Source organism: Bubalus bubalis, chromosome 21 (genome assembly GCF_019923935.1).
Source record: "Bubalus bubalis isolate 160015118507 breed Murrah chromosome 21, NDDB_SH_1, whole genome shotgun sequence".
NCBI classification, from domain to species: Eukaryota; Metazoa; Chordata; class Mammalia; order Artiodactyla; family Bovidae; genus Bubalus; species Bubalus bubalis.
The window spans coordinates 40,668,964-40,683,810 of NC_059177.1; the positions used below are offsets into that span (position 1 = coordinate 40,668,964).

The window sequence follows — 14,847 nt, forward strand, 5'->3', positions numbered from 1 at the left end:
AGAACAACCACTGCTAAAAGCTTGGAAAGAAATCCCAGCTCTGGCTGTGTAGCCTTCAACAAATTACTTAATCTCTCTGTGTCTGGGCAAAATACCTTATCGCATGAGATCACATATAGAGTCTACATTAGCATAGCACCCACTCTAATATTCTTGGGCTTCCCTTGTGGCTCAACTGGTAAAGAATCTGCCTGCAATGTGGGAGACCTGGGTTTGATCCCTGGGTTGGGAAGATCCTCTGGAGAAGGGAAAGGCTACCCACTCCAGTATTCTGGCCTGGTGAATTCCATGGACTGTATAGTCCATGGAGTTGCAAAGAGTCAGACACAAGTGAGCGACTTTCACTTTCCTGACATAAAACTTACTAAGCTTTGTCATTGTTATGTAAAACTCCTTGCATAGCAGCTACCACATAATGTGTTCAACAAATGTCAGCTTCCTTTTCTACTCTCTTGTCATTCATTCACTGCACCCTTTCTGAGTATGTCTAAGTGCAGTCTGCTCAACTAAACTTTATGGGGATTCAGAGATAAACAAGGTACCACACAGGATACATGAATATATAGCTCCTGACACATGTGACAAATAGATTCTGAATTGGATATAAAACAAAATGGAAATTTGACCGATTTTATTAGTCATAAAAGAGGCATTTAAGCATTGAAATCATAGAAGAATGTATTGCTTACCATTAGAATAAAAGTTTTAAGACCTTTTTTAAAACTGGGCTTAAGTTCCAATAAAACCTCACTTATCCAGAATATACCCACTCATTCTAGATTAATTGAGAATTCTAAAGTCCTTTGGGTTTCAGCTCCTCTTAAAAACCTTTAAAGAATTGTGTGGTTAACTTCCTGCATTAGTAAATAGGACCCAGGGTATGTGTTTTTTTTTTTTTTTCTTTTCTTTTCTTTTCTGGAGTACTTATAAGCAATTTCTTAAAACAGCAGTTATATAAATGACAGTCTATGAGATTAAGTTGGATATATGTGAATCTTAAGCATAATTTAAACATTATTTTTTTAAAAACCTCATTAATGTTATTTTCTTATACAGGATATAAGAAAATGGGGTAGAAACTATCAGCTAATTGAGAGTTCCCTGTAATTTAGTTCTGGGGACAAAAAAAAACACCTCACAGTATTGTGTTATTAAAAGAATAAAACAAAATTCAGACTATTCCTTGAATGGAAGAATGTTCTCTTGTAGTGAAGACTCATTCATTCATCAATAATTGGTGCCTCCCATGAGCCAGATAGTACATGAGGTCCCCAAAATATGATGGCACATGAAGGCACACACCGTCCTTACCATGTGAGACTATTCAGCCAGGTAAGACAGTCATACCAAAACATGTGAAAGTTCTTCCATGAAGAAAATGTTCTGGGTCTTACAGGAGTGTGCCTTGGGGTTTTTGAGCTCATTAGGGAATCTGGCAAAGCTTTCCTTGGGAAGTGAGAACTGAGATGGAAGTAGGAGTTTGCAGGAGAATGGAGAGAAGCATGTTAAGTGTAGAGGACACATTTGATGCAAAGCCCCTGGTGGGAGGAAGCGGCATTGGCGTCACTAGCCAAAACAGTACCGCACGCCCCTGGGAGTAAGGGTAGCAGTGATAGGAGTCACCCGTCAGAGGGCAGGGAAAGGTTAGTTCTTCAGGGACCAGTTGGCCAGAGGAAGGATTCCATCCTTAGCCTCACAAGGTGATGCTCCACCCCATCAGTCCTTGGAGTTGGGTTTCCACCCATGGTAACTTGACTCTGACTTTTCTTTAATAGAATGATGGTTAAAGCCCCATGGAAAATACAACCAGCTTTCTCTACTTTTCTGTCCATGTAACTTGGAAGTGTTTTGTGTAGAAGAAAAGTTTTTAATTTACAAGTCCAAGTCTGAGCAGGCGGAACTACTTAACGGAATGTTCTGTGTATATAATTGTGAAACAATCTTTGATTACTCGTTCTCAGGCCACCTGTAAAATGCTTAGAAATATTCCCATTTTAACTAAGGATCTGAGGCCGTGGGTCCAGCTGAATTAGAGATTTTATCAAATGGCCGTAAGTTCTCTTTGCAGATTTGAAGACCTTATCTACTCCATGGGAGGAATTCTCCATCCTCTGCCTCCTAGTCTATTAGACAACTTGCCCTTCCCCGCTCTTTGACCCAGGAGACTGACCTCGGTAGACTGTATCACCTGGGCTGCCATGACTGCAGTTTCTGGTTTGTTTCAGTCACTGGGAGATCCTGGAAATAGATGAGGTGACAGAAAAAGAGAAAGAGGTGGGAGGGCATTCTCTCTGTAGCCTACCTTTCCCTCCACGTCTCCAGCTCTTGGTGGCAGCTGTGCCCTCATTTATCTCACGAGGCTCTGGGGCCACATTGCCTCCCTTTGCTCTTATAGGCTAAGAGAGGTAAAGAGTGCATGCTGCAGGTAGGTAGTCCCAGGTATCTCAGCATCCTTAACTTGGGACCCTGCCTGCACCTCTGAAAGGAGTTCCTATATTTAATTGTCTTCAAACTTGCAGTCGAATGTGACTTCTGTCTGCTGAGATTCTGACTGATACCATCAGAATCTGTTTTCTGCTTCCTGTTTTATTCTCCCCCTCCTAATACCTGGGGAGGCTTCTCAGCTGGTGATAACTGGGGACCAGAAGGACAGTGGCGAAATCCCCTGGATAACATGCACTCCCTTTCCTCACTTTGGGCTCAGAATAGACCTGTCTCCGGAGGAAGGAAGGGCACTGTTTGTCATCGTATATCTGCCTGGCTGTCATTCAGAACCTAATTGGACTCTCTTAAATTTCATTCTGTTCCTGCTTGTCATGTTTCTGGGCCCCTGAGACCTTTCTTGCAATGTGTGTTCTGAAGCAGGACATTTTGATGCAGCCATTTTGATGTGAACATTTTGATCTTCAGAGTGCAAAGAATAGGATTTTGGTCATATGCACGATAGATATTGGCACACATTCTCTGACTCTCTGCCCCATCCCTGAACTTTACCCTCACTTTACATTTTTTTTTTATGTTTTTAAAAATAGAAATGACTATATATATATTTTTTCCTGAAATACTTTAAAGCAGGGGTCTCCAACCTCCGGGATCTAATGCCTGATGATCTGAAGTGGAGTTGATGTAATAATAATAGAAATAAAGTACACAATAAATGGAATGCACTTGAATCATCGTGAAACCATTCCCAAGCCCTTCGTCTGTGGAAAGATCGCCTTTCACGAAACTAGTTCCTGGTGCCAAAAAGGTTGGGGACCATTGCTTTAAAGTGAATCCTATACGTCATCTCATTTCACCTATAAGTGCTCTTTTATGTTTCTTTAACAGATAAGGGCTGTAACTATAGTAGACACAATGAAGTGAATGATGATTCTTTAATATCTAATAAGTAGTTCATGTTCAGTTTTCTTCCATTCTCTATAAATTTTTTACAGTTGAGTTTTTCAGATCACATGCTGTACAATATTCATACATTGCATTTGGTTATTGTCTGCTAATTTCTAACAGTCCTTTACTTTTTATTTGTTTATTGAAGTAACAGAAATACAGCAAAAGTGCCCAACTTAAGCTCATTGAATGCTTAGATGATGAACTGTCCATGTAACTACTACTCAGATAAAGACAGGGACATCTCTCGCACCCCAGAAGTTGCCCAGTCATTGTGTGTACACTTCCAAGGTAGCAACTGTTCTATTACCATGCTATTTTTTTTTTTTTTACTTCACATGAATGGATTCACACAGATTGTCAGATTCTTGTGTGTTTTTGCTTTGGTAGAAATCTTTTAAAAAACTCAACTTAGGTATAATTTGTATGTAATAAACTGTGCTCATGTGAAATGTGTAGTTCAGTGAATTTTAAAAGAGGGATGTGCCAGTGAAACCACCACCACAATTAAGATGCAGAGCATTTCTATCACCCTGAAAAGTTCCCTCGTCTCATATTGTAGTCATTCCCTCCCCCTAGTCCCAGCTTTCAGGCAACTATTAATTTATGTTCTGTCGCTAGGGATTGTTTTTTGCATTTTCTAGAATTTTTAATAAATTGAGTCATATGATATGTATTCTTTTTGTCTGGCTTCCTTCAGTGAGTATGATTTGGATAATTATCTGTGCAACTGCATGTATTACTAGTTTGTTTTTTTTATTGCTCACAACCATTCTATTATATAGGCAGCCCTCATTTTGTCAATGTATTCATTTTGTGTATTCATTCATTGGTTTACATTAGGGTTGTTTACAGATTTGGATTATTATGAATAAAACTACTTGTAGTACAGATATTTTTGTGGGCATATTTTTATTTCTCTTGGATAAACAAATATTGGAGAGTGAAGTGTCTGAGTTGTGTATTATGAATACATGGAAAATTTTAAAGAAACGGCATAACACTTCTTCAAAGTGGTTGTACCATTTTACATTCACAGAATCAATTTATGAGCCTTGCAATGATTCTACATCCTTGCCAACCCTTGGGAAGGTTGCTCTTAGAAATTTTAATTTAATCTCATTTCAGTTTTAATTTGTATTTCCTGATAACTGATGATGTTGATCATGTTTTCATGTTATTGTTTGCCATCTGTATAAACTCTTTTGTGAGGTATCTTCACATCTTTGCCTCTTTTTTTTCTTTGATTTATAGGAGCTCTTTATGTATTCTGCATACAAATTCTTTGTTAGATATGTATCCTGCAGATGTTTTCCTCTGTTACATTACAGTGGCTTTTAAAAAGCAATTTTAAATTTTCACTTATTATTCCCTTTGTTCCTTTCTAAGAAATCTTGTTTTAGTCCAAAGTTGCAAAGATTTTTTTTTCCTGTGATTTAGTCTAAAAGTTTGGTCTATGATCTATTTTGATGGAATATTTATGTATGGTATAAATAAGGGTCAGCACTCTGCAACTCCCCCCCCCCCAATATGGTGCCCAGTTGTTCTAGCAGTATTATCAAAAAGATACTGTATTCCCCCATTGCATTACCTTACATTGTTGTCAAAAATAAATTGACCATTTCTGTGTGGGTCTATTTCTGGACTCCTCAATCTGTTCCCTTGATTCATTTGTGTATCCTTTCATTAATAACACACTGTTTTGATTAGTGTGGCTTTATAGTCAGTCTTAAAATCAAGTAGTGTGAGTTCTCCAACTCTGTAGTTCTTTATTAAAACTATTTTGGCTCTTTTAGTTCATTTGTGTTTCAAATAAATTTCAGAATCAGTTTGTCAATTTCTACAAAAAGTCTTACTGGGATTTTGATTGGAATTGCATTGAAACTTCAGATTGATTTTTGAGAGAAATGCTGTTTTGACAATATTGGATCCTTCAATCCATGAATATGCTATATCTTTCCATTTATTTTGCTCTTTAATTTCCATCTGCAATGCTTTATAGGTTTCAGTGCAAAGGTTTTGTATGTGTTTCATATTCTGGGATGGCATAATAAATGGAATTGTACTTTCAGCTTTATTTTCCAATTGTTCTTTGTTGCAAATTGATGCAGAGTGGGAAGTTTTAAATTCTTTTATTCCTGCTTCTATTAGCTGTGAATCCTCCTAAAGAAGGACTTGTAATTCCTGTTTGGTTACCTTGACGTGCAGTCCATACAGGAAAGGCAGAGAAAATGCTTAAATTTTTTCTCTCTTTCTGTGTATTTTCTCAGTCGTGAGTTGCTACCCTCACAACTTGCAAAGGAAACCAGTGATTTTAAAAAGTACCATTATGGAACTCACAGATTTTTATAAAGTAGGTCTGTTTCACTTTACCATATTAATTGTTCTGTTTGATGTTGAAGTTAATCCATCTTTGGCCAGTGGGAGCCCTTTCAAGTTGGCTTTGAGTCATTTTGATATGCCTCAATAGCCTTTGATAGATTCCTGTGACAAACTTTCCTAGATCCCTGTGTCCATTTCCTGACCCAGCTCTGAAATCAGCCATTTCTTCAAGGATCCCTGATACCTTTCCAAAGAAAGGAAGTGCTTAAGAAGCCAGAAAGAGGCTTTAAGACCAAAGTCGAGGCTTCTTCATTCTCAGTCTGTTCCTCAATCCTCCCACTTTATTTGGCCAAGAGTAATAATAAGCACATCATTATTTTAGTTCCACCACCTGTTTCGTGTTTGTCTTAGGATACTTGCTTAACTTCTCTGTGCCTGTATTCTCATCTATAAAACGAGTATGGAGATTGCATAATGCTAGCCCCATTGGTTTTTTAACAGATAGCCAACTTGAGTAATGGTGGGATGGTGGCAGTAATGTGTGTTCAGTCACTCAGTTGTGTCTGACTCTTGGCAAACCTATAGACTGTTACCCCCCAGGCTCCTCTGTCCACGGGATTTTTCAGGCAAGAATACTGGGGTGGGTTGCCATTTCTTCCTCCAGGGGATCTTCCTAACCCAGGAATCAAACCCACATCTCCTGCATCTCCTGCACTGGCAGGCAGATTCCTTACTACTTGAGCCACCTGGGAAGCCCTGGTGGTGGTAGTACTCGTTGTTATATAGCACTAATGGTAGTAGTGAAGTTGGCTGTTCATTTTTTTTTTTTTCCCTCCCCCTCAGCTGACTTCCTTAGCAGGGCATAATGGAAAACCACTCAACAATCACCACTTCATGTGCCTCATAGGCAATCTTTCCCTAACTTCACAGATCTTACATAGGCCTCTAAGTTGCATGACTACTCTCTCCATCTCTGAGAAATCTAGGAGTCATCCTTGATTCCTTCCTGTCCTTCCCTATCTCATCCCCATTTTTCATGAAATCCCGGAGTTTACCTCCGTTTCCTTTACTTATCATCTGTCCTTTAATCAAAATTTCCACAATCCCACTTTTGTCTGATTTGTAACATTATTTGCCTGAACACCACAATGACCTTGTCCCCATTTCTACCCTTCCTCCTCTAACTCTGCACACAACAGCAAAAGTGATCTGCTTTAAACAAAAATCTGATTATATAATTCCCCCGCTTAAAACCATCCATGTCATTAAGAATAAAAATCCCAGTTTTTCACAAGGGTTTACAAAGCCTTTTACTATTGAAGCATGCATCTCTCACCACTGTTCCCTTGGTTCTAGATGTTCTGTTCTTTCTTCAGTTTCTCCACCTGAAAGTCTTTTCCACCCCAAGGCCTTTCACATGCAATGTGCAGAATGTTCTACCTGCAGTTGCATGGCTAGCTACTACCTATCCTCGGTTTGAGCGTACATGACTCCTTGGAGAGGCCTTCCTCAGTGATCATTCATGTCTGTTAGTCTTTATCTCAGCACCCTATTTGTTTCTTTATAGTAGGTGTTGTAACTTGCAATTACTTCCTCTCTCTCTCTTCTTTGTCTGTCTCTAAAAAAATGTAAGCTCCATAAAATTAGGGATTATGATTGTTTTGTCCATCACTGTATTTCTTTTTTTTTTAATTTAATTTAATTTAATTTAATTTAATTTAACTTATTTTTTAAAATTTTATTTTTAAACTTTACATAATTGTATTAGTTTTGCCAAATATCAAAATGAATCTGCCACAGGTATACATGTGTTCCCCATCCTGAACCCTCCTCCCTCCTCCCTCCCCATACCATCCCTCTGGGTTGTCCCAGTGCACCAGCCCCAAGCATCCAGTATCGTGCATCGAACCTGGACTGGCAACTTGTTTCATACATGATATTTTACATGTTTCAATGCCATTCTCCCAAATCTTCCCACCCTCTCCCTCTCCCACTGAGTCCATAAGACTGTTCTATACATCAGTGTCTCTTTTGCTGTCTCGTACACAGGGTTATTGTTACCATCTTTCTAAATTCCATACATATGCGTTAGTATACTGTATTGGTGTTTTTCTTTCTGGCTTACTTCACTCTGTATAATAGGCTCCAGTTTCATCCACCTCATTAGAACTGATTCAAATGTATTCTTTTTAATGGCTGAGTAATACTCCATTGTGTATATGTACCATAGCTTTCTTATCCATTCATCTGCTAATGGTTTTTTCCACAAATTATTATGCACCTGCATTGGAAGGACTGATGCTGAAGCTGAAACTCCAACACTTGGGCCACCTCATGCGAAGAGTTGACTCATTGGAAAAGATCCTGATGCTGGGAGGGATTGGGGGCGGAGGAGAAGGAGACGACAGAGGATGAGATGGCTGGATGGCATCATGGACTCAATGGACATGAGTTTGGATAAACGCCAGGAGTTGGCAGTGGACAGGGAGGCCTGGCATGCTGCGGTTCACGGGGTCGCAAAGAGTCAGACACAACTGAGTGACTGAACTGAACCGAACTGATCTGCTTATTTAACTTATATGCAGAGTACATCATGAGACATACTGGGCTGGGTGAACCACAAGCTGGAATCAAGATTGCTGGGAGAAATATCAATAATCTCAGATATGCAGATGACACCACCCTTATGGCAGAAAGTGAAGAGGAACTCAAAAGCCTCTTGATGAAAGTGAAAGTGGAGAGGGAAAAAGTTGGCTTAAAGCTCAACATTCAGAAAATGAAGATCATGGCATCTGGTCCCATCACTTCATGGGAAATAGATGGGGAAACAGTGGAAACAGTGTCAGACTTTATATTTTTGGGCTCCAAAATGACTGTAGATGGTGACTGCAGCCATGAAATTAAAAGATGCTTACTCCTTGGAAGGAAAGTTATGACCAACCTAGATAGCATATTCAAAAGCAGAGACATTATTTTGCCAACAAATGTCCATCTAGTCAAGGGTATGGTTTTTCCAGTGGTCATGTATGGATGTGAGAGTTGGCCTATGAAGAAGGCTGAGTGCTGAAGAATTGATGCTTTTGAACTGTGGTGTTGGAGAAGACTCTTGAGAGTCCCTTGGACTGCAAAGAGATCCAACCAGTTCATTCTGAAGGAGATCAGCCCTGGGATTTCTTTGGAAGGAAGGATGCTAAAGCTGAAACTCCAGTACTTTGGCCACCTCATGTGAAGAGTTGACTCATTGGAAAAGACTCTGATGCTAGGAGGGATTGTGGGCAAGAGGGGAAGGGGACGACAGAGGATGAGATGGCTGGATGGCATCACTGACTCGATGGACATGAGTCTGAGTGAACTCCGGGAGTTGGTGATGGACAGGGAGGCCTGGTGTGCTGCGATTCATGGGGTTGCAAAGAGTTGGACACGACTGAGCAACTGAACTGAACTAAACTGAACTGATGCAGATGACACCACCCTTATGGCAGAAAGTGAAGAACTAAAGAGCCTCTTGATGAAAGTGAAAGAGGGGAATGAAAAAGTTGGCTTAAAGCTCAACATTCAGAAAACTAAGATCATGGCATCTGGTCCCATCACCTCATGGCAAATAAATGGGGAAACAGTGGCTGACTTTATTTTTCTGGGCTCCAAAATCACTGCAGATGGTGACTGCAGCTATGAAATTAAAAGACTCTTACTTCTTGGAAGGAAAGTTATGACCAACCTAGACAGCATATTAAAAAGCAGAGACATTATTTTGTCAACAAAGGTCCATCTAGTCAAGGCTATGGTTTTTCCAGTAGTCATGTATGGATGTGAGAGTTGGACTATAAAGAAAGCCGGGCACCGAAGAATTGATGCTTTTGAACAGTGGTGTTGGAGAAGACACTTGAGAGTCCCTTGGACTGCAAGGAGATCCAACCAGTCCATTCTAAACGAGATCAGTCCTGGGTGTTCATTGGAAGGACTGATGTTGAAGCTGAAACTCCAATATTTTGGCCACCTGATGTGAAGAGCTGACTCATTGGAAAAGACCCTGATGCTGGGAAAGATTGAAGGCGGGAGGATAAGGGGACGACGACAGAGGATGAGAGGCTGGATGGCATCACCAACTCAATGGACATGAGTTTGGGTAAAGTCCGGGAGTTGGTGATGGACAGGGAGGTCTGCTGTGCTACGGTTCATGGGGTTGCAGAGTCGGATACGACTGAGCGACTAAACTAAAGTGAACTTGAAACACTGGTATTGGCAGGAGTGGCAATTGTACTAGAACTAGAAGTCATCACAGGAGTGTGAGTAACAGTTGTTTAGCTTTTCAATAAACAATTATGTGTGAGGTACTCTACTGGCCACTAGGGATGCAGTGGTAATCAAGACAGGTGTTGTCACATCTTTAAGGAGAAAGACAAAAAACAAGTAAAGTGGCAAATATAAATTACTATCATGGATCCAAAATTGTTCACTAAGATATTTCTCTAGGTTAAGGACTGAAATTTCAAGTAGTTTCATACCATCATCAAAATGATTGCTTCAAAATGGTGCTGTCCGAATGGGCACATTGAAACGTTTTCTATCTAAGCATCCCATTTGTATTGCCGTCACTACATTTTTGTCCTAAGCACCTTTCCCTGGAGAGAATTATTGCTGATAAAGGGTGGTTCTTTGAAATAACTCATAGAATTGCACATGGGGCTTCTCTTCCTTCTGCTCCTTTCCTCTGGTGCTGCCCCGTGTTCCTAGTGGACAGCCGGTCCCTAAGGAGACCACCCCTTCTGGAAATGGAGATGTGCCCTTGCTGAGGACTTGGCGTCAGAGGAGCAGAATGGTGCCATCAAAGGTAGAGTTTCTGCAGAACCCAGAGGCAGCAAAGCACTTGGCTCTCACTTACTTCGGAGTGAGAATGAGCTCACAGGATGTCCCTTCCTGTGAATGACTGTATAAAAGGCCGAGAGAAAGCCTCCTCTTGTCCTCAGCTGAAAGTGTCCTCATGCTGTGAAGGAGTCACTTTTTTGGCTCTTTCTGCAGTCGCCAAAGGACAGTCTCAGCAGGGCAGGCATGTGGGAAGTCAACGAGGTGAGAGCAGGTATTTTCCTTTCTCTCACTTTGGGGGCTGCTTACTTTCTCCACATGGACACAAAGCCTCTTAATTGGAAAGGGGATAACACAGAGTTTTCAACTGTTTGCCTTTGCCATTCCCAATCCTTCTTTACTTTTTTTCTAACTGAATGGGAATTGCCCAAGCTTCAGCTTCCTTTTAGTAAGTGTACCAATTGATTGGAATCTATTCATCTCCCTATTGTGGGAAGTGGACTACTTTAGCTGCAGGAGTTGCCTATGTGGGCTTCCCAGGTGGATCAGTGATAAAGAATCTGCCAGCCAAGGCAGCAGACGCAGGAGACACGGGTTTGATTCCTGGGTGGGGAAAATCCTATAGAGTAGGAAATGGCAACTCACTCCAGTTTTCTTGCCTGGAGAATTCCATGGACAGAGGAGCCTGGCAAAGAGTCAGACACGACTGAGCATGACACAGCAAAGCAGCACAAGGCATCTACATCTGACCTTTGCCCTCAGTGATCTTGCTGACTGTATGGTCAGGCCACTCAAGGCGGCTGTTCTCTTCTCTTTGAATATCCTCTATTCAACAAGTGCCTGCTTCACCTACATGCTGCTTACATGACTGGCCGCCCTACGTGCTTGCCCCAGGCCCTAGCTGGTGATTGTTCTTATGGAGGAGGCAGTGAGGGGCGTGCCCCTCTGCTAGTTTCCCCAGTAGCTGCTGAGTCAGCCTGATATGGACTCTGCTTATAACTGGCAGTCTCCTCCCTCTGCAACCTGGGAGAAGAGACTGTTGCCATCCACTGCACATGGTGGGTGCTGCTCTAGCACCTTGTTTCAGACATGCAAGCTCTCCTTATTCATTAAACCATTGGTGTCTCTGTTACTGACACCAGGCTCTTTCTTTGGTCTTAGAACCGGGGAAGCACAGGACTTGTAGGCCCCTCTGGGTGCAGCCCAACAAGGACAGAGGTAAAATCTATTCTTTCTACAAATCATCATAGGGACTCTAGGACCAGAACACAAAGCCAACAGTATTTACTATCTACTCCTTCACCATAAAGTTTACCAACTCTGCTCTTGGACATTTACCTGGGACTTCTTTTCAATGGTATAATGGTCATGAGTCTGGGCTCAGTGTTACATGGCCTTGGGTTCAAATCTTGTCTCAGTCTAAGAGTATACTGTGCAGCCTTAGGCAAGTCACTTAACTCCTGGAAAATCCCATGGACGGAGGGGCCTGGTAGGCTGCAGTCCATGGGGTTGCTAGGAGTTGGACACGACTGAGCGACTTCACTTTCACTTTTCACTTTCATGCATTGGAGAAGGAAATGACAACCCACTCCAGTGTTCTTGCCTGGAGAATCCCAGGGACGGAGAGCCTGGTGGGCTGCCGTCTATGGGGTCACACAGAGTTGGATACAACTGAAGTGACTTAGCAGCAGTAGCAAGAGAATACTGTGCAGCCTTAGGCAAGTCACTTAACTCCTCTGAGGTTTAGTCTCTTTATTTGTCAGAAGGAGATACTAGGAGTCAGTCGGACATCCAATATTTATGGAGTCCCTATGATGTATCAGGAACTTCCTTCTTGGGCACAGAGATGAAGAGAGATAATAAACATGCACAAAAATAAATGAGATGGTTTCAAATTTTGATAAGTAGAATAGGGTAATAGTGGAAGGATAGAGTAGTTTGGTTGTGTGGTTTGTGTGTGTGTGTGTGTTTAAAGAAAAGATGATTCAAGAAGGAGGGAATGATCTGCTGTCAAATACTGCTAAGTGGCTAAGTAAAGAGAGGCCAGAAGTTGGCCACTGGCTTTGGCAAGGTGTGGTCTGTTGATGACCTTTACTAGGGACGTGCTGTGAATAGGCTCTGACCTCTATATGTTCATAAGAAAGGGAAAGTATGTGCTGACTCTGGGTTTTTAGAGAATCTAGAATGATGCTTTCAAGGGAACGAATCCTATAGTTTGGCTGACTTAAAAAAAAGAAAATCTGTAAAGAATGTTATATTTCTGACTCCAGTAATTGCATTATAGATAATAGGAAAAAATTAATGGCTACTGATGATCCTTTTAGTTTGTGTTATTTACTAGGGTCTGCCACAGTATCTCCAAAATATCCTGCTGTTAGGGTGCTCATTAAAAACATTTTTTGAAAAAAAAAAATAAATAAATAAAAAAAACATTTTTTGAATAAAAAATCTTTTACATGTGACAGCATCAAAATAACCAAGTTGAAATGGATCCTGGTGACTTTTAAACACACATCAAAGTTAAAGTTTATGAGCAGCATTTAGACTCATTAGAATGGACTCCTTTCTTTGTGTCTGTCATAGGGATGTGTTCCTGAAATTCTTTCCCCCTTTTTTCATTTATCACAGTGGCTTTTCATCTTGTTGCTTTTCTCCAGCCATCAGAGGAAGCTGTGGCCAAACAGTGTGCATCACTGGAGAGAAAAAGCCATCTCTGTGGGTAAGGAAGTGGGGGATAAAGGCCAATTCCTATTGATTGCTGTTTCTCATACAGAGTGATGCCTTTAACACTCCATAATGAAAGTTTTTATATGTGAGAGGATTACCAACATTGGGCTGTTATTGTCCTTTGATGTGCCCCAGAAATATTACAACAGAAGTTATTAAGGAATAAATTGTGGGACACCAACTGTTTTGCTGAAGTTGCTTTGCCCCTAGTCAAGTTATGTGGTGGCAAATTTTCTTTTTTACCTTTTAAAAAATTATTATTATTAGAGGGGGATGTTAGGGTAGATTGTCAGCCTGTTTCACTTCAGGACAGAAAATAAATGGAGCCTTAAAGATTAACAATGGTATCTAGGCATTGATGGGGAATGCACATTTCCCCAGCTTTTGCCCATTTTACAGATAAGGACAGTAAAGCCCAGAGGAGTCAGGAGTTGGCCAGGGTCACCCTGCTAATTGCATACCCACCCAGGGACATGAAACCGGCTTAAGCTTCTCATTCTGTTTCCACTTAAAACGCAGCCATCTCTGCATTCGCCTGGAAGGAAGGAAGGTTAAAATTGTTTAAAGCCTGATGAAATATGAGGAAATCATGTGCTGTGAGACTGTGTGTTCTGCAGCTTTCTACTGAACTGGAAATCGCTGGGGCACCAGGATGGGTCTGAAACCTTTCCCTGGCAGCTGGGTTTGGTGTCTGCAGAGGCGAACTGTGGCTCCTGTTTAAATTGCTCAGATGGAAATGGGGCCGCGCCTGAGTGTGGGCTCATGCTTTCTCTCTGCTTGCTCAAATTAACTGTGTTCTTGGTGAGGCTGCAGGTTTGTCAGGGGTCAGCTAGCATTTCCGAGCAGCTCTTCCGAACGCGGGGAGCATGAATTTCCTTTCCCCAACTGACGGCAGGCAGAGTAGAGTCACTGCAGAACAGCTCGAGTGTTCTAAATTTGGATTGCTTTATTTGGCACTTTTATTAATCTAAAGGACATCACATCATGCTTTTTTTCCCCTTAACTCTGTTTTTATCCTTCATTTTGTAGATTATCAGGTAAGGAATGTTCTAAGTATGTAAATATCTCCTTTGTTGTATTAAAATAGAATTATTATTAATTGTATTTCTAATAATCATAACTATTGTTATTACTACTGATAATAGACTAATAATGTCTATTGTGTGTTTTCTGGGGGACTAAGCATTGTGCTAACGGCATTATATGTATCATTTGATTTAATCCTTGAACTAGTCCTGCCATATAGAAGCTTTCATTCTTTCTCTTTTACATATAGAAAAACTGAGACTCAGAGAGGTTAGGGAATTTGCCCAGCATCACACAGCTAGTAAGTGGTCCAGTCAGGATGTGGAATCAGGTGGTGTTGCTTATATCCCCTGTTTCTAACCACATACTTGGTGCCTTCTTGCTGCGGGTTAATAAACTATGAGAGTATTTTGAGCAACATTTTCTGCTTAAGAGTTAAAGGCCTTTTCATTTATTTTTAAAATTAGAGATTGGCTTTTGTTTCAGGCTTGTCTTGGTCTACACTTGCATTTTCTAGAGAAGGAACAGAGAAGGCAATGGCACCCCACTCCAGTACTTTTGCCTAGAAAATCCCATGGA

The 14,847-nt window shown here is 41.0% G+C and overlaps 1 protein-coding gene across 10 annotated transcripts in view; it reads left to right on the plus strand.

Annotated features, from left to right (window-relative positions):
* The window catches only part of FHIT (fragile histidine triad diadenosine triphosphatase), a 1,535,374-nt gene that overhangs the window by 592,560 nt on the left and 927,967 nt on the right, over positions 1-14,847 (plus strand). For 2 of the 10 annotated variants that reach the window (XM_044933640.1, XM_044933641.1), the window contains exon 3: positions 13,144-13,234. The exons of the other annotated variants lie outside the window; for them this stretch is intronic. The gene's annotated coding sequence lies outside the window, so the exon portion shown is untranslated. The remainder of the gene's footprint in view (positions 1-13,143; positions 13,235-14,847) is intronic. 10 annotated transcript variants of the gene reach the window in all.